Source organism: Mobula hypostoma, chromosome 7 (genome assembly GCF_963921235.1).
Source record: "Mobula hypostoma chromosome 7, sMobHyp1.1, whole genome shotgun sequence".
Classification (NCBI taxonomy): domain Eukaryota; kingdom Metazoa; phylum Chordata; class Chondrichthyes; order Myliobatiformes; family Myliobatidae; genus Mobula; species Mobula hypostoma.
In genome coordinates, this window is record NC_086103.1 from 171,296,558 (window position 1) to 171,319,698 (window position 23,141).

The window sequence follows — 23,141 nt, forward strand, 5'->3', positions numbered from 1 at the left end:
GCATTAGATGAAGTAGACTCCAAAGTTCTGAAAGAGGTGGCTGAAGAGATTGTGGAGGTATTAATAATGTTCTTTCAAGAATCACTATATTCCGGAATAGTTCCAGAAGACTGGATATTTGCAAATGTCAGTCCATTCTTCAAGAAGACAGAGAGGCAGAAAATGGAAATTATAGGCCAGTTAGTCTGCTCTCGGAGGTGTGAAGATGTTGGGGTCGATTATTAAGGGTGAGGTCTCAGGGTATTTGGAGGCACATAATAAAATAGGCCGCAGTCAACATGGTTTCTTAAGGAAAATTCTTGCCTGACAAATCTGTTGGAATGCTTTGAAGAAATAACAAGCAGGATGGACAAAGGAGAATCAGTTGATGTTGTGTACTTGGATTTTCAGGAAGCCTTTGACAAGTTGCCACACATGAGGCTGCTTAACAAGCTATGAACTCATGGTATTACAAGAAGGATTCTAGCTTGGATAAAGCAGTGTCTGATTAGCAAAGGCAAAGAGTGGGAATAAAGGGAGCATTTTTTAGTTGGCTGCTGGTGACTGGTGGTGTTCCACACGGGTCTGTGTTGGGACAGATTCTTTTTATGTTATATGTCAATGATTTGGATGATGGAATTGATGGCTTTGTTGCAAAGTTTGCAGACAATATGAAGACAGGTGGAGGGTCAGGTTGCTTTGAGGAGGTAGAGAGGCTACAGAAGGACTTCGAAAGATTAGGAGAATGAGCAAAGAAATGGTAGATAGGATACAGTGTCGGGAAGTGTATGGTCATGCATTTTGGTAGAAGAAATGAAAGGGTTGACCATTTTCTAAAGAGAGAAAATACGAAAAGCAGGTGGAAAGGGACTTGGGAGTGCTTTTGAGGATCCCCTAATCTATGGTGGGGAAGGCAAGTGCAATATTAGCATTCATTCCAGGAGAACTAGAATACAAAAGCAACAATGTAATGTTGAAACCTTATCAGGCACTTGGAGTATTGTGAGCAGGTTTGTACCCTTATCTTAGAAAGGATGTGCTGAAACTGGAGAGAGTTTTTTTTTTAAAACCTATCATCTTTTCTGCGAAACACAAGTAAATCCACAAACCAGGCCATGCACCCTTCTCACCACTCCCAGCGGGCAGAAGGTACAGAAGTCGTATGTCCCACATCACTAGGTTTCTGAACAGACATTACCCTACAACCATCAGGCACCTGAATCAGCATGGATAATGTCAGTCACAACTATTCTTGAACTGATCCTACAACCTACAGATTAACTTTCAAAGACTCCTTACAACTCATGCTTTCAATATTAGTTTTATTTGCATAGTTTGTCTTTTTTTGGACACTGGCTGTCTGTCAGTCTTTGCAGATTTTCATAAATGCTATTGTATTTCTTATCTTCTCATAAATGCTTGCAAGGAACTAAATATCAAGGTAGTATATGGTAACATATATGTATGTACTTTGATAATAAATTTACTTTGACCTTTGAACTGTGAAGTATTAAGCAGTTCCCTGTTCATGGTTTGCTTCTGCAGAGCTTGGGATTGTTAACACACTCTTCCTTTCCACCTGTCCTGCTGTGTGTTGAGGGCTCTTTAACCAGCAATGGAAGATGCTTTTCTTTCACCTTCTCTTCCTCACCATCCAAGCTTCCAAAGACTACTTTGCGGTAAGGCAAAGGTTCATCACAAACCTGACCTAATGTATGTAGTGCTTATGATGTAGACTCCTTTATATTGGTAAAACCAAATACATATAAACTAGGTGACCATTTTGCAGAGCACCTCTACTCTGTCCATAACCACAATCTTGGGTTTCTGGTTTCATGTTATTTTAACTCTTCTTCCCACTTGCACACCAACCTGTCTGTTCCTGGCCTTTTTCATTCCTACAGAGAGGCCAAACACAAAGTAGAAGGATATTTCATGTTTTCCTTGGGTAGCTGACACCCTAACATGATGAATATTGAATATTCCAATTCCAGGTGCTCTTCTCTGACATCTCACCCGTCTACTTAGATCAGTTTCTCTAACCTCCAATAATTTCTCTCCCTTCTGTCTTTTTATATTCCTCATTTTGGCTCCTGCCTTACTCTTCTCTTCTTACTAGCCTATCACCCTCCTTTCTTCCCTTTCTCCCGTGGTCCACTTTCCTTTCCTGTCAGCTTCCTCCTACTTCAGCCTTTTACTTCTTTCACATATCGCCTGCCAGTTTACTTCATCCCCACTACTTCATCTACCTTCCCCCTCGTTGTCTCACCTATCACCCGCCAGCTTGTACTCCTTCCCCTCCCCCGCCACCACCACCACCTTCTTATCCTGGTTTCTTCCCACTTTCCCCCCACTCCTTTCTGGTCATGATGAAGGTCTTGGTCCATAATGTTGACCACTCTCTACAGACACTGACTTACTTGAGTATTTTGTGTGCATTTCTCTAGATTTCTTCTCCCTTTGCTCTTCCGTCCCATCTTCTACCCTCACCCAGATCCATTTACCCATCATCTCCTCCCCATCCGGTTCCACCTAACATGTACCAGTTTCTACCCGACCATCTATATTTATGACAACATTCTCTGTTCCCCATGTCATGGGTCTCAATATAAAACTTTGGCTTACACCTCTTGCTACAATATGCTGCTTGATCTGCTGAATTTTTCCAGTGATCTGTTTTTTTGTTCTAATGACTGTGTTGATCATTTCCTGTTTCTAGAGTATTTTTAACTATTTCTGCGGTAGAGCTGTAAGACAAATGACTTCTGAGTAAAGAAACTACTTTGTGCTCAGAAATGGGGCAAGTAAACAGTAACAAGCAATACAGCAAGGAAGAAACCTTTGTATCTGTGTGCAAAGATGGGGTACCTTCGTTGCTACCCTAAACTTCAGTGGTGTAATGGGCAGAAAGTAAATACTATACATTTCATGAATGGCAATGCTTACTCTGAAAGGGTTTTCACTGACTGCTTATAGTGACTTCAGCTGATGGAAGATTTCAATTAAATGGGTACAGCATCCGATGTTACCAATAGAAAATACTTGACCTCAGTGGGAATTTACCATGTGAAATGTTGAATATTCTAAAGATAGAAATAGATAGATACTTCATTGATCCCAAAGGAAATTACAGTGATACCATAGCACAGGTGTGACAATAATTGACACTGTAACACAGAAAAAGGCCCTTCAGTCCAAACTAGTCCATGCCCATTGAAGCAGTTGCCTGTATTTGGCCCATATCCCTCTAAAACCCTTCCTAACCATGTACCTGAGTTTGTCATTACACCTGCCTCAACCACTTCCTCCAACAGCACATTCCACCTATGCATCACCCTCTGTGTGAAGAAGTTCAGGCTCAAAGTTCAAAGTAAATTTATTTTCAAAGTACATGTATGTCACCATATACAACCCTGAGATTCATTTTCTTGCTGATATACTCAATAAATCCATAATAAAATATGGCACCAACTTTGGCGTTCAACCAGCATGGAGAAGAAAATACAATATGAAAATATGAAAAGAAAGAAATAATGGTAAATAAATAAGCAACAAATATTGAGAACATGAGATGAAGAATCCTTGAAAGAGAGTCCATAGGTTGTGGGAACAGATCACTGATCGGGCGAGGGAAGTTATCCCTTTTAATTTAACGGCCTGATGGTTGTGGGCTAATAACTGTTCCTGACATGGTGGTGTAGGTCTTAAGGCTCCTGTACCTTCTTCCTGATGGCAGAAGTGAGAAGAGAGCATGATCTGGGTAGTGGGGTCCCTGATGCTGGATGCTGATATTCTGCTCAATGGTGGGGAAGGCTTTACCCATGATGGATTGGTCATCTTTATGCAAACAACAGGAATTCTGCAGATGCTGGAAATTCAAGCAACACACATCAAAGTTGCTGGTGAACGCAGCAGGCCAGGCAGCATCTATAGGAAGAGGTGCAGTCGACGTTTCAGGCCGAGACCCTTCGTCAGGACTAACTGAAGGAAGAGTGAGTAAGGGATTTGAAAGCTGGAGGGGGAGGGGGAGATGCAAAATGATAGGAGAAGAAAGGAGGGGGAGGGATAGAGCCGAGAGCTGGACAGGTGATAGGCAAAAGGGGATACGAGAGGATCATGGGACAGGAGGTCCGGGAAGAAAGACAAGGGGGGGGGTGACCCAGAGGATGGGCAAGAGGTATATTCAGAGGGACAGAGGGAGAAAAAGGAGAGTGAGAGAAAGAATGTGTGCATAAAAATGAGTAACAGCTGGGGTACGAGGGGGAGGTGGGACCTAGCGGAAGTTAGAGAAGTCAATGTTCATGCCATCAGGTTGGAGGCTACCCAGACGGAATATAAGGTGTTGTTCCTCCAACCTGAGTGTGGCTTCATCTTTACAGTAGAGGAGGCCGTGGATAGACATGTCAGAATGGGAATGGGATGTGGAATTAAAATGTGTGGCCACTGGGAGATCCTGCTTTCTCTGGCGGACAGAGCGTAGATGTTCAGCAAAGCGGTCTCCCAGTCTGCGTCGGGTCTCACCAATATATAAAAGGCCACATCGGGAGCACCGGACGCAGTATATCACCCCAGTCGACTCACAGGTGAAGTGATGCCTCACCTGGAAGGACTGTTTGGGGCCCTGAATGGTGGTAAGGGAGGAAGTGTAAGGGCATGTGTAGCACTTGTTCCGCTTACACGGATAAGTGCCAGGAGGGAGATCAGTGGGGAGGGATGGGGGGGACGAATGGACAAGGGAGTTGTGTAGGGAGCGATCCCTGCGGAATGCAGGGGGGGAGGAGGGAAAGATGTGCTTAGTGGTGGGATCCCGTTGGAGGTGGCGGAAGTTACGGAGAATAATATGTTGGACCCGGAGGGTGGTGGGGTGGTAGGTGAGGACCAGGGGAACCCTATTCCTAGTGGGGTGGTGGGAGGATGGAGTGAGAGCAGATGTACGTGAAATGGGGGAGATGCGTTTAAGAGCAGAGTTGATAGTGGAGGAAGGGAAGCCCCTTTCTTTAAAAAATGAAGACATCTCCCTCGTCCTAGAATGAAAAGCCTCATCCTGAGAGCAGATGCGGCGGAGACGGAGGAATTGCGAGAAGGGGATGGCATTTTTGCAAGAGACAGGGTGAGAAGAGGAATAGCCCCTACTGACTCTCACAGCTATCTGGACTATTCTCACTCTGCTCTCACTCCATCCTCCCACCACCCCACTAGGAATAGGGTTCCCCTGGTCCTCACCTACCACCCCACCACCCTCCGGGTCCAACATATTATTCTCCGTAACTTCCGCCACCTCCAACGGGATCCCACCACTAAGCACATCTTTCCCTCCCCCCCCCCTGCATTCCGCAGGGATCGCTCCCTACACAACTCCCTTGTCCATTCGTCCCCCCCATCCCTCCCCACTGATCTCCCTCCTGGCACTTATCCGTGTAAGCGGAACAAGTGCTACACATGCCCTTACACTTCCTCCCTTACCACCATTCAGGGCCCCAAACAGTCCTTCCAGGTGAGGCATCACTTCACCTGTGAGTCGACTGGGGTGATATACTGCGTCCGGTGCTCCCGATGTGGTCTTTTATATATTGGTGAGACCCGACGCAGACTGGGAGACCGCTTTGCTGAACATCTACGCTCTGTCCACCAGAGAAAGCAGGATCTCCCAGTGGCCACACATTTTAATTCCACATCCCATTCCCATTCTGACATGTCTATCCACGGCCTCCTCTACTGTAAAGATGAAGCCACACTCAGGTTGGAGGAACAACACCTTATATTCCGTCTGGGTAGCCTCCAACCTGATGGCATGAACATTGACTTCTCTAACTTCCGCTAGGCCCCACCTCCCCCTCGTACCCCAGCTGTTACTCCTTTTTATGCACACATTCTTTCTCTCACTCTCCTTTTTCTCCCTCTGTCCCTCTGAATATACCTCTTGCCCATCCTCTGGATCACCCCCCCCCCGTCTTTCTTCCCGGACCTCCTGTCCCATGATCCTCTCGTATCCCCTTTTGCCTATCACCTGTCCAGCTCTCGGCTCCATCCCTCCCCCTCCTGTCTTCTCCTATCATTTTGCATCTCCCCCTCCCCCTCCAGCTTTCAAATCCCTTACTCACTCTTCCTTCAGTTAGTCCTGACGAAGGGTCTCGGCCTGAAACGTCGACTGCGCCTCTTCCTATAGATGCTGCCTGGCCTGCTGCGTTCACCAGCAACTTTGATGTGTGTTGCTTGGTCATCTTTATGACTTTTTGTAGGTATTTGCACCTTGGTCATCTCTGGAGCTGAAGTACGGAGGTGTTTCCAAAGAGTGGACAGGCTCAAGGCTGCGGGACCGGACAGCATCCCAGGGTGGGTATTCAGAGTGTGTGCAGCACAACTGGCAGGTGTGTTTACAGACATTTTTAACCTCTCCCTCTCCCAGTGCAGAGTGCCCTCCTGTTTCAAAACATCCACCATTGTTCCTGTACCTAAAAAGACCAAGGTAACATGTCTCAATGACTGGCGTCCTGTCGTACTCATTGCCACAATAAGCAAATGCTTTGAGAGGCTGGTCAAGGACTACATCTGTAGCTTGCTACCACCCACACTGGACCCCCTACAAATCGCCTTCTGACACAACCAATTGACAGATGACGCAATAACCACAGCTCTACACATCTGGAGAAGATGAATAATTATGTGAGAATGCTGTTCTTGGATGACAGTTCAGCATTTAACACCATAATTCCCTCCAGGCTCGACAAGAAGCTCAGAGACCACAGCCTTCATCCTGCCTTGTGTAGCTGGATCCTGGACTTCCTGTCAGATCGCCGGCAGGTGTTAAGAGTGGACTCCCTCACCTCTGCCCCTGTGACCCTCAACACAGATGCCCCTCAGGGCTGTGTACTAAGCCCCCTCCTTTACTCTCTGTATATCCATGACTGTGTCGCCACCCACAGCTCCAATCTGCTAATTAAATTTGCTGACGATACTACATTGATTGGCCTAATCTCAAATAATAACGAGGCAGTCTACAGAGAAGAAGTCATCACCCTGACACAGTGGTGTCAAGAAAACGATCTCTCCCTCAATGTTGCAAAAACAAAGGAGCTGGTTGTGGACTACAGGAGGAATGGAGACAGACTAGCCCCTATTGACAACAATGGATCTGTGGTTGAGAGGGTGAACAGCTTTAAGTTCCTCAGGATATGCATCACCACGGGTCTCACGTGGTCTGCGTGATGAAAAAAGCACAATAGTGCCTCTTTCACCTCAGGCGGCTGAAGAAGTTTGGTATGGGCCCCCAAATTGTAAGAACTTTCTACCATAGCATAATTGAGAGCATCCTGACTGGCTGCATCACTGCCTGGTATGGGAACTGTACTTCCCTCAATCACAGGACTCTGCAGAGAGTGGTGCGGACAGCCCAGTACATCTGTAGATGTCAACTTCCCACTATTCAGGACATTTACAAAGACAGGTATGTATAAATGGCCTGAAAGATCATTAGGGACCCAAGTCACCCCAATCAGAAACTGTTCCAGCTGCTACCATCTGGGAAATGGTACCGCAGCATAAAAGCCAGGACCAACAAGCTCCGGGACAGCTTCTTCCACCAGGCCCTCAGACTGATTAATTCATGCTGATACAACTGAATTTCTATGTTATATTGACTATCCTGTTATACACACTTTTTATTCTAAATTACTATAAATTGCACATCGCACATTTAGACAGACGTAACGTAAAGATTTTGATTCCTCGTGTATATGAAAGATGTAAGTAATAAAGTCAATTCAATTCAATTTTCTGTTCAAGGGCATTGGTGTTTCCATACCAGCCTGTAATGCAGCCAGTTAATGTACTCTCCACTACACATCTATCGAAGTTTGCCAATGTTTTAGATATTGTGCTGAATCTCTGCAAACTCCTACGAAAATAGAGGTGTTGCTGTGTTCTCTTCATAATTGCAATTACGTGCTGGGCCATGGACAAGTCCTTGAAAATAACCGCACTATGGAATTTAAAGTTGCTGACCTTCTTCGCCAACGAGGACTGGCTCATGGACCTCTGGTTTTCTCCTCCTCAGGTCAATAATCAGCTCCTTGCTCTTGCTGACTTTGAGTAAGCAGTTATTGTTATGGCACCACTCAGCTAGACTTTCAACCTCCTTCCTCTATGTGATACAAGTTGCCCCACAAGTCCCTTTAAATCTTTTCTAATTCACCTTAAAACAAGCCTTCCACTTTTCGATTCCCTTTTCCTGGGGCATAAAGATCTTGAACACTCACCCTGCTGTGCCCCTCATGGTTGTAGATATCTAATTCTATCTGCATGTCATGCATGTAAAAGTCCGCAGGGAAAACTAACGATGTTGGACTAACTGTGAAAATCGCTTAGCAGCCATAGGAGTGGGAAGGTCTGGTGAAGGAGCGAAGACCATGGTTGAAGTTTAGCGCGGTTTCTTGTCGTTTCTGACAGTTTGTGGAACGGCCCTAGAACATATTCCGCAGAAAGCACCAGTTGTAGTAGATTTCTTACCATCTTTCTTATCTTCACAAGTGGTTGGTGTGAAAACTGTGTGTGAATTCTCAGTATTGTCTTCTGGGGTATCTACTAACTTGATATTGATGGGGTGGTTTGGTATGTTTCAGAAAGCAAAGAAGCCACTAAATATTTATAAAAAATAATTTCACACCTACAGTGAGGAGTGATCACCAAATATCTCCAAACAATGAACTTAGAAATGCACTGTATATGTCAGTTGCCTCCTCTAGACATAAAGTCAGAGAAGGTCCTGCCTAGAGATAGGAGCTTCAGCCCATCAAGTCTTTTCTGACCATATTATTACACTAAGTTAGAGTTTTATTGTCATTGCTGAGGACAACAAGATTGCAGTGCCAACCAGCATACTGGCAATTCAATTACTAAAAACACAATAAATAAATTTAAAAATAATGTCTGAGTTTAGAATGACATCCAAGTTAAAACTGAATTCCAAAATTCAAAGAAACGGCAGCTATCCCATTCATGTGTTACACATGTCCATGCAATAAAATACAATACTTAAATCTAAAACTGCATCAAGAATTATGCCCACGTATTGCATTTAGAGATTTCCCATTGTGCCTATGAACCATGGGTGGGTGGGTGGGGGGGGGGGCATTGTTCAGTTGTATGACAGCACTGAGGAAAAAGCTGTTTTTCACTCTGGAAATCCACACAGAGATGTTTCTGTATCTCCTGCCAATGGTAGTAGATTGAACAGGTGATTACTGGGGTGGGACAAACCCATCACGATCTAATGAACCCATGTAGACATCTATAGTTGTCGATGGCTTCCATATCTGGTAGTTGTGTCCCAATGACATTTTATACAGTCCTGATCACTCGTTGAAGTGCTTTTTGGTCAGTCTTGAGGATCATACTCCCCAAACAGTTGACTGTTAAACAACACAATCTGGGACTCACTCCTTCAATTTGCAACTGGATTCTGAACTTTCTTACCAATTGTACCCAAGTACACAACAACCTCCATCAAAGTTGCTGGTGAACGCAGCAGGCCAGGCAGCATCTCTAGGAAGAGGTACAGTTGACGTTTCAGGCCGAGACCCTTCCAGCATCTGCAGAATTCCTGTTGTTTGCACGACAACGTCCCAGACCCTTAACACCAGTGCACTGAAGGGATGAAAACTGAGCCCACTCATTTACACTCTTTTCACCCATGACTCTGCCTCTGTCTCTGTCACCAGCTCCATAATCAAACTTGCAGGTGACACCACAGTGACTGGATTAATTACAAATAACATCAAGACAGCATACAGAGGGGGGGTGCAGAAACTGTCTGAATGGTGCGGCAACCATAATTTTTCACTCAACTTCAAAAAGAATGAAGAAATGATTATTGACTTCAGGAAATCAAGAAGCTATGAACAGGCTCCACTACTCAAATGGTTAAACAGTGGAAAGGGCCTCCAGCTTTAAGTTCTTGGGACTGAACATCACGGGGGAGCTCGCTTGGACCACCAACACCTCCTTGAGAGTAGGGAAGGCTCAGGAGTTTAAAGAGAGCAAATCTGCCCCAAAAGCTGCTGGAAGACTTTTACCGATATGTAACTGAGAGCGCACTGCCTGCTGCATGACAGTATGATATACCAATGCTACCCTAACTCATCATGGTCCTCTCCACATTCCCATCAACAACCCCGTAAAAAACTGCTACTCACCTACACACTAGTGGCCCATCAACCCATAGGTGTCTGGGATGTGGAGGGAAACGAGTGCCCAGAGGAAACTCGTGCGGTCGATGTGAGAGCATGCAAGCTCCGCATAGACAACACCAAGGACTGAACCCTGTGTGTCTGATCAGCGAGGGAGCCACCATGCACCGATGATCTTTAGTGATTAAGTTAGCAGTCAGAGTGTTGGACCACTGATTTAAGAGAGTTAGATTTCCTGATGAAGGGTCTTGTCCCAAAACATTGACTGTTCAGTACCCCCCACAGACGCAGCCTGACCAACTAAAGTCCCCAGCATTTCGTATGCATTGCTTTAGACAACTACGAGTGTGATCACTCAAGTCGAGTACGATCTTCTCCTAAAGGGCTGTCTCTGGATTCTCTTAATGGAGAACACCTGTGCAGGACTTTGCTTAACCTGGACAGCTACCACACGACCCTTGACAGATCAGGTATCAGGGTCCAGTGGTATGGAATACAAGTTGACCGGGGGGCCCTTCACTGTTGTAGCCTTCCTCCTCATTCAATGCTTTTGTGAAGAGTCATCACCTTCCACCACCTCCAGTGGTGAGGTTTTGGTTGGGTTGCTCTTTGTGTAGAACTCCCCACTGACCTTAACTGTTATCAGGAGCTACGCACTAGATGGTTAAACTCCACAGAGCCTTGTTCTTGGGATCTCAGGAACTCACAAGTCTCTCTGCTCTGACGAGGTGATGATCCTCAGAGAAACTGAGACAACTAGAAGAATGTTGGACCATTTATTCAGAGATATTTATGGAAAATGGCTTGCAACAGAAGATAGAACATAAAACAACCACTGTCCTACAATAAGCCATGAACTTACTGGCCTGCATAATCACTTACATGGTTCACTGAAGTCCTTCAGGAATGAAATCTGTTGTACTCTTCTGGTCTGATTAAATGTGACCCTGGTTATCCTGAGCCACTTCTCCTTTCCCAATGCAATCAGGAATTGTCAGCGATGCCTGCATCCTGTAAATACAGACAAAAGATTGCATGATATGGCCAAACTAGTATTATTACTCATGTAACTGGTCCTTTCCTTGATGCTTATTAGTCTCATCCTGCACTTCCCACTGGTCCCTGAGGAAGGAAATACTCCAATATGTGCTGCAGCCTTTACAACTTTACGTAAATGCAAGTTGCTTCATGGTCTGTGAGAAAGTGCGGTCACTTACAGGGATAGTGTGGTGCAGCAAGATCCCGCAAACACGAAGAGGATCTATCCTGGGCCCAACACATTGATGTAATCACAAAAATATGCATGCCAGTGGCTATAATTCATTAAGAGTTAGAGGAGATTTGGTACAAATTTCAATACATGTATCATGGAGAACATTCTGACTAGTTGCATCATTGCCTGGTGTGGAGACTCCAATGCACAGGATGGAAAGAGGCTGTCGACTCAGCCAGCTCCTCAAGATGGCAATTTGCACATTAAGGACCCTCACCAACCTAGAGATACCCTCTTCTCATTAACACCTTCAGGCAGGAGTTACAGGAGCCTGGAGGTGCAGACTCAATTATTTTTGGAACAACTTGTTCCCCTCTGTTATCAGGTTCCTGAACGGGCTATGAACTCAAGGACACTACCTCACTGTTATGCTCTCTTTTTGCACTAATTATTTTTACATGTAAATACAATGGATTCCTATTAACTGGGACCCATATATTTTGGCCCAATTAGCCAAAGTTTCATGGAAATAGTTAAAAAGATATAAAAAAGACAAACTACCATTTAACTGAATAAAGTAGGACGCTACCAAAACTGCTACATTACTCTAAAACCTAACAGCTTATCGAGGGAGGAATTCATTCACTAAACACTGCTGTGTTCTTTTGATTGACTAAATGAACAAAATCAGGACAGACCCTTAGTGCAAAAAGTGGACTGCCTTCAAACAGTGCTTTCAACAATTGCATCCTCCAAATCTTCAGACTAACTGTAACATTCAAGATGCTTGTCAATATCTTCAAATTGTTCCTAGTTCTTAACTTTGTTGAAGTAGTGAAATCATTTCATTTCCACCCCCGACTGTTTCTGGCATCTCCAAGCCTGAATGTTTGAAACCGCAGTAAGCGAAACAGCTCTGAATTGTCTTACTGTTTATTACTCACCAGTAATCAGTGACAAAAATCAATGTGCTTTTTGAACATAGACACCGACAACTGACACTATATAATTTAGATTATGAAAACACATATTCTTATTGTAACTTAAAGTAATTTTTAATGTATTGCACTGTACTGCTGCCACAAAACAACACATTCCACAACACGTCAGTGATATTAAACCTGATTCTGATTTGACTGTGACTCTAAGCAATGATAATTGGATGATCTGATGTTGTGACTTGACACTGGGGTGGCCTGAACTCCTGAAATATCTCATCTGCTCTCCTTTCAAATACTGAGGTGGGATCTATTCCATCCTCCTGAGAGGAAAAGTCGATTAGCTGTGACCACCTCAACTGAAGAATAGAACCTCCAACCCACAAGAGAACAAATTGCACTATTTAAGTCAGTGGCAAAAAAAAGCCAATTCTGAAAAAAAAAAGCTCTGTAGAATTTAATGAATAAAAGAGCTTTATGTCTGAGTAATGAAGAGTTGTACAATATGACCCCAGGCCTCAGATCAAGTCATGCGAATGGAGCTAAAAAAAACAGAAGCCAACAGTACAAATGGATGACCAATAGCAGAATTGTCCAATTCTGATCATGACTCAGATAACTAACTTTCAGCTGGTGACATTAAGATCAAGATCCTGTTCTTTGATACTGTGTTGTCTCTAGAATGTAAGAGTAAGGATGCAGTGCTGAGGCTTTATAAGGCATTGGTCAGACCACACTTGGAGATGGGGCCCGTTACCTAAGAAAAGATGTGCTACCATTGGAGTTTTACGAGAATGATCCCAGGAATGAAAGGGTTAGTATAGAGGATGATGTTTTGGACTGCAGGCTCATGGAGCGGTAGTTAACGACATGAGGAACTCTATCACTATTAAGGTGGCAGGAAGATGGGGCGAGTGTCGATGCTTGAAAAAATGGAGGAGGTATGTCGCAATGGTGGAGGGGTAGGTAGTGTCGAGGAAACAGGTAAGATACAGAAGGACTCAGACAGATTAGGAGAATGGGCAAGAAAGTGGCAAATGAAATACAATGTTGGAAAATGCATGGTCATGCACTTTTGTAGTAGAAATAAATGTGCGGATAATTTTCTAAACAGGGAGAAAATCCAAAAATCTGAGATGCAAAGAGACTTGGGAGTCCTTGTGCAGAACACCCTAAAAGTTAACTTGTAGGTAGATTCGGTGGTGAGGAAGGCAAATGCAATGTTAGTATTCATTTTAAGAGGTCTGGAATACAAGAGCAGGGATGTGATGCTGAGGCTTTATAAGGAACTGGTGAGGCCTCACATTGAGTATTGTGAACAGTTTTAGACTCCTCATCTAAGAAAGGATGTGCTGGCATTGGAGAGGGTTTAGAGGAGGTTCATGAGAATGATCCCAGGAATGAAAGGGTTGGCACAGAGTATGAGGAGTGTTTGGTGGCTCTGGGACTGTAATGGCTGGAGTTCAGAAGAATGAGGGGCGATCCCACTTAAACCTCTCAAATATTGAAAGACCTAGACAGAGTGGATGTAGAGAGGATGTTTTCTTTATTGGAGAGAGTCTATGATCAGAGGGCACAAGTTCAGAATAGAAGGATATCCCTTTAGATCAGAGATGAGGAGGAATTTCTTTAACCAGAGGGTGGTGAATCTATAGAATTCATTGCCAGTGATGACTGTGGAAGCCAAATTATTGCTTGTATTTAAAGCAGAGGTAGATAAGTTCTTGATTAGTAAGAGTGTCAAAGGTTACAGGGAGGTGACAGGAGAATAGGGTTGAGATGGATAATAAATCAGCCATCATGGAATAGGGGTGCAGACTCAATGGGCTAAATAGCCTAATTCTGCTCCTATGTCTTATGGTCTTGTAGCTGTTGGAAAAAAAGTGTTAAGAATTTAGAAAACCCACAAGATTAACAGTGAAGCTGTTAAGGGCAAATAATGTGTGGCTCTTCAGTGCCATGTGAACTGTACTTTTGTTAGTAATCCAACTGTGTGCTAACACAGTCATTGCAAATTTGGCTTTGAAATTCCCAGTTTATATTTTTTCACACCTTTGAAATGGCATTGGATATCAAAAGAGAACGTTCTTTTTAAGAATCTTTTGCAGCAGGCAGAAGCATTCAGCCTAAAATTTGCCTCGTTCGCTGCTACACCTGCACCGTATTTGATTTGTACGAGCCTCTGATACTATCCCTCTATTGTCTCTCCATCTCAATAATGTTATCCAGAACAGAGGTGAAACTAATAGCAGCATTGCCTCCCGGCACCACAGTGCTTCAATCCTGACCTCAAGTACTGTCTGGGTGGAGTCTGCACACCCTCCCTTTGAGCATGTGGTTCCACCCCAATCCCACCCCGGTTGCTCTAATTTCCTCCCACATCGTGGGAAATATATTAAAAATTTGAAGAGTTGCCAAATTCTGGTTTACTTGACGTTAGCAGGGGCTTTGATAAAATCCCACATGAAGGGTTAGTCCAGAAGGTTAGAACACAGGCGATCCAAAGTGAGCTAGTCAATTGGCTTGGTAGGAAAAGGCAAAGAGTGGTAAAGGAGGGTTTTTTGGGTGGCAGAGTGGAGATATGTCTCTCACAAAGGCACTTCTTCTTCCGTCCGCTAGCCTGCAGGTTGCCCTTGGGCAAGGTGTAGTGCCTGCTTAACCCCCTGATCAGCGTCACATAAAGCCATGGGAGCAGGTGGGGGATGGTCATATGAGCAGCTGGTGCACATCACAAGTGCTGGTTATGTGACCTGTGGAAATACATCTGCAACCCTAAGTCTTTATGAATATATAAGTTTTGTAAAGTTTAATGTGACAACATGAAACCTGTGTGATCCCAGGGTTTCATGGGAGGCTTACAAGAAGTCTGTGTGTGTTTGATAGTGAGGAGTGTATTTATGATAAGGAATGTTTTGATATCACAGAAAAGCAGGACACATCTGCCATGGGTGGGGAAGAAGCCATTAGAGACAATGGCCTGATTAAACACACATGCCATAGATTACTAGACTTTGTAAATGTAGAAAAATAGTTTGTTTTGAGTTGTAAGATTGAAACTCACAACCAACTTAATGAATGGTGGTAGACCTTTTCTTACAAGTAATAAACATACTTATAATTTGACCCACTCTGAATTTGTTGTAGTTTGCTACTGTATATTAGAAGACCTAGCTGAACGGTGAACGACAGACTAGTGATGCCAGCAGACAATCTCTGAAGAGTATTGATAATGGCTGGGGTCACGTGATTTGTAAAGACACTGCCCAGAAGAAAGCAATGGCAAAGTACTTCTGGAGAAAAATCTGCCAAAAACAATCATGGTCGTGGGACCATGATTGCCTGGGATAGGACATGGTACATGATGCTGATGATGATAATGATATAGAAAGGCATGATGGTTGTCATATTCTCAGTGGGTTGAAGGTCCTACTTCTTTGCTTAACAATTCTATGCTTTAACAACTTCTGGTGCATCTAATCAAAACTGTTTAGTTTAATAGCTGTTTCCAGAAGTATCACTATGTGTCCATTTCCGATATTGTGACCACCATGTAAAATACTGATGAGACAAAATATGAGGTATTTATTGAAGTTTAATAATTCAAACTGTTCTTTGGGGAGTTTGTCTCATAACTGCAGAGTGCTTGCATTAGCATCTGACTAAATTTAAGAATTTGATATTGATAAAGATCAATGCTTCTTTATCACTATTTTGCCATGCATATAAGATAGCAAAATCACAAAACTGTCACAAAGTGGAAGGAGGCTTGACAAGCCCATTCCAAACTTCTGGAAAACCAACATAATTGATCTCATTTTTCATCTGTTTCCAGCAATTTCCCCCTTAAAGATTTATTCAATCCTTTGTGAAGTGACAATTGAACTTACTTCCACTAATTGAATAAGCTGTGAAGATCAGATCAAGATTCACTGTGAAAATTCTTTTTCTTGGTCCTGTCTGTGAGCCTTGCCCAGTCATAATAAATCTCTCCAATCACAAGATGTACACGAGAGGCGGCCAGTCTTAGTTCCTTGCTGGACCCTTTACATCCAGCCTGAGCTTGACCGACCCTTCGTTTCCGCAGTAGTTGTAATCCCCACCAGAGCATGTTTGATGAAACAATTAAAGGAAACAGCCTGCTTAAACAACCCACCAAAATGCTGCTGGAAGTTGCACTAAGTCTTTGCATTCTTTAAACAAGCAATGTGCCTGAAACAAAGACAGCGATTCTCTGACATTGTCTTTGATGAAAGGAGTACATGTAGTCAGAATGTGAATTGAAACCAACAGAAGTGATTCTCAAATCAAGAGGACTGACTGATAAAGTTTATGTTTCAAGAACATTGATCACTGTTTACATTCCCAAATCTGCAATCAGATCTCTGCTTCCTCTGGGAAGGAGCTAAAGGAGCTTTGGGTCCCACACCACCAGGTTCAGATACAGTTATTACTCTTCAATCATCAGGCTCCTGAACCAGTGTGGATAACTTCACTCACCCCAGCTCTGAACTAACTCCACAACCTGCAGACTCACTTTTCAGAACTCTACAATTCATGTTATTGATATCATTTACTTATTTATCATATTTGCACAGTACGTCTTCTTTTGTACTTTGGTTGTTTATCCATTTTCGTTTGTGCGTAATTTTTAGAGTCACAGAAGAGTGCAGCTCAGCCCATCTAGTCCACACTAAACCACTAATTTTAAAACTATTTATTTTTGAAGAACTTTCATTGATTCTATTGTATTTCTTTGTATGTCTGCAACAAAATGAATTCCAGAGTAGTATATGGTGACTTTGATAACAAATTTACTTCGAAATTTGACCTTCATCAGTATACCTACATTGTTATTTTCTGTACAGCACTACAGGAGCATGGCAATGTCAGAGGCACAATATTTGGAGACTTAAATTAAATCAGCCATATCTGTTGGAAGGATTTGTCAAGATTGATTCCATTTCACTAATTGAAGAACGACTGAAAATTCACTTGTGTCCTGGTTACCCTTCATATCCCATCCACCAATCACTACACCACAGGATGTCATGGTCCGGATTGGGTTCCCTTTAAATTTACTTTGTTTGTGCTATGATCCAGACCGTTGACTCCCTGCTTCCCTTTGGTTCCCTGTTTTCCCATATTCCTCGGGCTTGGTGATTGGAGGCAATTTACTCTTGGCTGAACTGGCAGTTTATAAGTCTCTGGCTTTCAGCCATTCAGTGGGAGAGTGTTAACAAAGTCACCGAAGGTACTGTGAGCCAATGTCATCTGGCTGGAGCAAGCCTACTTTCCTCCCGAAGCAAGTGCCAGCAAGCCGCCTTCCCTTGTCAGTACCGGTCAGTCAAAGTTAACCCGCTGTGGTGAGTCAAGAGCTCACCGTGGCTTGGAGCGTACTTGAGCCCAGTTATAGTTCTGTCCATTGTTGTGTGGTCTCCGTATCCATGTCGTGCATCTAAAAGGGGTCCCGGCCCTGTACCCTGGAAGAGTCCTGACTCTGTGTCAAGAAGAGTGCCGTCTCCATCCTGTGTCTAAGGAGGACTCCCGGCTCAGTGTTTTATGTCCTGTGTCTGAGTCTGTCCCGTGAATAAGAAGAGTTCCTGGCTCCGGAGGCTCCAAGTCTCAAGTCCTGGCTCCGGAGGCTCCAACTCTCAAGTCCTGGCTCCGGAGGCTCCAAGTCTCAAGTCCTGTCCCTGGCGGCTCATGATTCCGAATCCTAGCCCAGACCCTTAGACCCAGCTTAGTTCAAGGCCTGAATCCTTGTCCAGTATGCTATTCCTGCTTCTGCTTTGCTCTCCTTGCAACGAGCATAGTGTTTTTGTGTCTTGCATTTGGGTCCACCCTTGCTCCCAGCGCCCCTATTGTGACATAGAAAGCTTGCTACCTAGATGCACCACAGCTTGGTATGGCAGCTGTTCTGCCCACTTCAACAAACTGCAGAGAGTTGAGTACATAGCTCAGCACAACATGAAAACCTGTCTCCCTGTCCTTAGACTAGTCCATATTTTCACTACCTCAGTAAAGTATAATCAAAGATCCCACCTACACCAGAAATTCTCTATTCTCTTCTCTCCTTATAGTCTACCTGCACTGCACTTTCCCTGCAGCTGTTCTACCTTGTCTTATCTCAGTGCTCTGTGCAATGAACTAAATCAGAATCAGGTTTAATATCACTGACATGTGTCATGAAGTTTAGTGTTTTGAGGCAGTAGTGCAATTCAATATATCAAAAAATGGTAACCTGCAATAAATCCTGTTTATATGGTTATTTTTACTCTCTTTTCATTCTACTTATTTAATTATAACTATCCACTTATTTAAATTATCTACAATGCACCAGAGACCGCCGAGTTACGTGTCCCAGGTCTCTGCAATCTCTCATCCTTACTTACATTTTGCTTGCCAAAATGCTCAATTTCATGAGTAAACTCTTCTCAGGCTTCCATCGGGGTTTTAAGGCATTCACTCTCCAGGGCGCAGGCCTGGGCAAGGTTGTATGGAAGACCAGCAGTTGCCCATGCTGCAAGTCTCCCCTCTCCACGACACCAATGCTGTCCAAGGGAAGGGCATTAGGATCCACACAGCTTGGCACCAGTGTCGTCGCAGAGCAATGTGTGATTAAGTGCCTTGCTCAAGGACACAACACGTTCCCTCGGCTGGGACGCGAACTCACAACCTTCAGGTAGCTAGTCCAATGCCTTAACCACTTGATCACGTGTTCACACATCGGGGTACAGTCATTGATTTTAACCGATGTTTCGATGACACACTCTGCCAGCTCCATCAGGAATGATACACAGGCATGGCTAGTTCAGTGGTATTTACAACCCCATCGTCCATCCCTCCTGATTGGTTAGTCCTCAACCAATCAGGTTTCCGCTGTCACACCTTGTTTACAATCGAATTTTAACAAAGTCGAAAGTCTCCCTCCAAGTAAGCACTGGAATTTTATTGTAAGTATATTGTGACAGCAGAAACCTGACTGGATGAAGATCAATCAATCAGGAGGCATGGGTGACAGGGGTATATATACCAGTGAAATAGACATGCCTAGGCATCGTCCCTGATGACGGTGGCTGAGTTTTTCATTGAAATGCCGTTATAATCGTTACCTGACTGGAAGCCCGAGAAAAGAGTTTATTTGCCAGATACCCAGGGAAAGCATGAGATCCATTTTTTCGCTCAATTTCACATTTTCCCACGTCATACTCCATTTGCCAGATATTTTCCTATATCTCAGCAACATGTGACAATAATAAACCAATTACTTAAATTATTCTTATCTTTTAGTGGCCTTCTGCCAAGCTAGATCATTGGCGGCTCCAAGTCCCAGTGTCTGTTGGCTCAGGAAACCTTGTTTAGGAGATAATGGCATCTGAATTGTATACTGGCCAGGCAACAGCCATCTTCTCCCAGGGAGCATAAAAACAGTCCAAGTTATTGTACAAGTATCTGCTGTTCAATATTGTGCACAATCATCACCCTTGTATTTTATCGTTCTTGCTGTCAACACCTGTGCACCATGCCACCCAGGAACTTGAGCTATCAAGTATGTATTTCTTTCATGCGACTGTACGTTTACAGCTATCTTATATGCACCTTGATCTGTGTTTTGTACCTTGGCCCCAGAGGAACACTGTTTTGTTTGGCTGCGTTCATGAACAGTCCAATGATAATTAAACTTGATAACCTAACATTTTCTCACGGTATTCCATCCACTCTATTCTTGCCACTCATCTAAACCCGGCTATGTCTCTTTGTGTCTCCTCTGGGGACATTTTCACAGATCACTTGGAACCAACATTTAGGGCTTTGAATGTGAAAACCCAGTACTACTCCTTGTGGAATCCACGGATAGGAACCTTCCAAAATAAGTTCTGTTTTTATGTTAAAAATATTAATAAACAGCTTCTTCCCCTCTGCCATCCAATTCCTAAATGGACATTCAAGCCTTGAAGACTACTTCACTTTTTAAAATATATATTATTTGTTTTTGTATGACTTTTAATGTATTCAATATACATATACTATAATTGATTGATTGATTGATTTCCTCTATACTATGTATTGCATTGAACCGCTGCTAAGTTAACAAATTTCACATCACGTACCGATGAAAATAAACCTGATTTCTTACTGTAAAGTAAAGTAAACACATAAGACCATGGATCTGCGCCTGGAAAGTCTTCACTCTTCAGGGTGCAGGCCTGGGCAAGATTGTATGGAAGACTGGCAGTTGCCCATGCTGCAAGTCTCCCCTCTCCACGACACCGATGTTGTCCAAGGGAAGGGCATTAGGACCCATACAGCTTAGCACCGGTGTCGTCGCAGAGCAATGTGTGGTTAAGTGCCTTGCTCAAGGACACAACACGTGGCCTTGGCTGGGGCTCGAACTCACGACCTTCACAGCACTAGTCGAATGCCTTAACCACTTGGCCACGTGCCTGCTTTCTTACTGTAATTTATAGTTATTACATATTCAAATGTACCGCTACCTCATTCCAACAGGTTCACGACGTATATCTGCACTATAACAACCCCTCCAAGTATGTACAACCAACAATTCCCTTAGCTCTTATTTTACATTACACCCTTTTGAAACGCCAAATATAAACTGCTGTTTGAAACTACAAATACACTCATTGATGTGGTCACTTTATTAGGTTCACTTGTACTCCTGCTCGTTTATGCAAATATCTAATCAGCCAATCATGTGGCATCAACTTAATCCATAAAAAAAATCCAGACATGGTCAAGAGGTTCAGTTGTTGTTCAGACCTAACATCAAAATGAGGAATAAATGTGATCTAAGTGGCTTGAGTATCTCAGAAACTGCCAATCTCATATGATTTTCACACACAACAGTCTAGAGTTTACAGAGAATGGTGCAAAAAACAAAAAAAAAACACCTAGTGAGCAGCATTTCTGTGGGTGAAAATGCCTTGTTAATGAGAGAGGTCAGAAGAGAATGGCCAGACTGGTTCAAGCTGACAAGAAGGCAAGAGTAACTCAAATAATGTGTTATAACGGTGGTGTACAAAAGAGCATCTCTGAAGACATTGAACCATGAAGTGGATGGGCTACAGCAGCAGAAGACCATGAACGTATGCTCAGTGGTCAATTTATTAAGTACAGGAGGTACCTAATAAAGTGGTCACTGAATGCACAATACATCTACTAATTCCCACTTAGCCACCCAGCAGTTCCATCTTCTAAAAGATCTACCAGATTTGTCAAACAATAACCATGTTGACTCTCCCCAAGTACATTGTTTCTGGAAGTATTGAAACCACCCTCTGAGATCAGCTGAAGGAATCTACAATAGCTTTCTGCTATAGTCTGAAATTGGGAATAAATTGGAGGTCAGGTGTACATTTCCAATATCTTACTGCTTCAGATGAGTCACTGAGCCCCGGGGCATTCGATAATTTGCTAATCGAAGAACCTGGATATACTTCATACTTACAGGTCTCCTATTTGTTAGACCATAAAACCATAAGACATAGGGGCAAAATTGGGCCATTTGGCCGATCAAGTCTTTGCTGCCATTCTGTCATGACTGATTTACTATCTCTCTCAACCCTATTCTCCTGGCTTCTCCCCATAATCTTTGACACTCCTACTAATCATGAACCTGTCAGCCTCCACTTTAAAAAAAATGCCTTGACCTCCACAGCCATTTGTGGCAATGAATTCCACAGATTCACCACCCTTTGACTAAATAAATTAGCTTAATCTCTGTTCTAAAGTGACATCCTTGTACACGGAGGCTGTGCCCTCTGTTCCTAGAGTTGCCCACTACAGAAAAGATCTTCTCCATATCCATTCTAACTAGCTTTTTAAATATTCGATAGGTTTCAATGGGATCCCCCCTCATGCTCCTAAACTCCAGTGAGTACAGGCCCAGAGCCATCAAAAGCTCCTCATTTGTTAACCCTTTCATTCTTTAGATCATTCTTGTGAACCCCCTCTGGACCCTTCCCAATGACAACACAATATTAGCTTTAGCTGATGCCTCTAGAGTGACCCATTCATTTAAAAGTAAGCTCTTTTTAGAAAAAAATAATTTGTTTCTATGCATGCCTATACTGTTAATTAACAAATTAACTAGTAATAGGTTCACGTTTTTAAATAAAAGCAATTAAAAAAAAATCTATGTTTTTTAATTGATTCTAAAAGTTCCCAACCATCACAAGATTTGGGAAGAATGAACAGTAGAAGCTGAATAACAGGCAGGATAAAAGCCAGATGCATAGATTGGATGAGTATAAATGGTTAGCAGATACACGATGGGCTGAAGAGCCTACATTTTTGCTGATCCCATGACAAAAGGAATGTCTTTCAGCACATTGCGTCAGTCCCTTAGCTGGAATATTTATTGTGTTTAGAAGTGTATTCCAATCTTGAATGTTCAAAAGCAACAAGCTGATGCTAACGCAGTGCGTGTTAAAATATTTCTCTTGACTGACATAACAATAAAAAGATTCTCAATGCCAGTAATCAAAGAAAGGGGAATTCAAGGCACAAGTTTATTTATCACATATAAATCAGAAACTACAGTGAAATGCATTGTTTGCATTAACAACTAGTACACCCAAGGGTATGCTGGGTGCAGCCCGTGAACGTTGCCTCACACTCGAAGGCCAACATAGCATACCCACAGTGCTCAGCATAATGACACAGAACACAGGTAACAAAACAACAGTAAAACAAGCACCTTCCCTCCCACCTGCATGCATACACAGTCCTCTAAACCCAGGATAGTCCATCTTATTCAGCTTCCAGTCTCCAACGATCTCAGACTCAGACTTGCAGGCATTGGGCCTT

At 43.3% G+C, this 23,141-nt stretch overlaps 1 protein-coding gene across 2 annotated transcripts in view; it reads right to left on the reverse strand.

Annotated features, from left to right (window-relative positions):
• Positions 1 to 23,141, reverse strand: part of LOC134349755 (interleukin-13 receptor subunit alpha-2-like) — a 98,685-nt gene that overhangs the window by 59,017 nt on the left and 16,527 nt on the right. For both annotated transcript variants that reach the window (XM_063054571.1, XM_063054570.1), the window contains exon 2: positions 11,046 to 11,174. The gene's annotated coding sequence lies outside the window, so the exon portion shown is untranslated. The remainder of the gene's footprint in view (positions 1 to 11,045; positions 11,175 to 23,141) is intronic.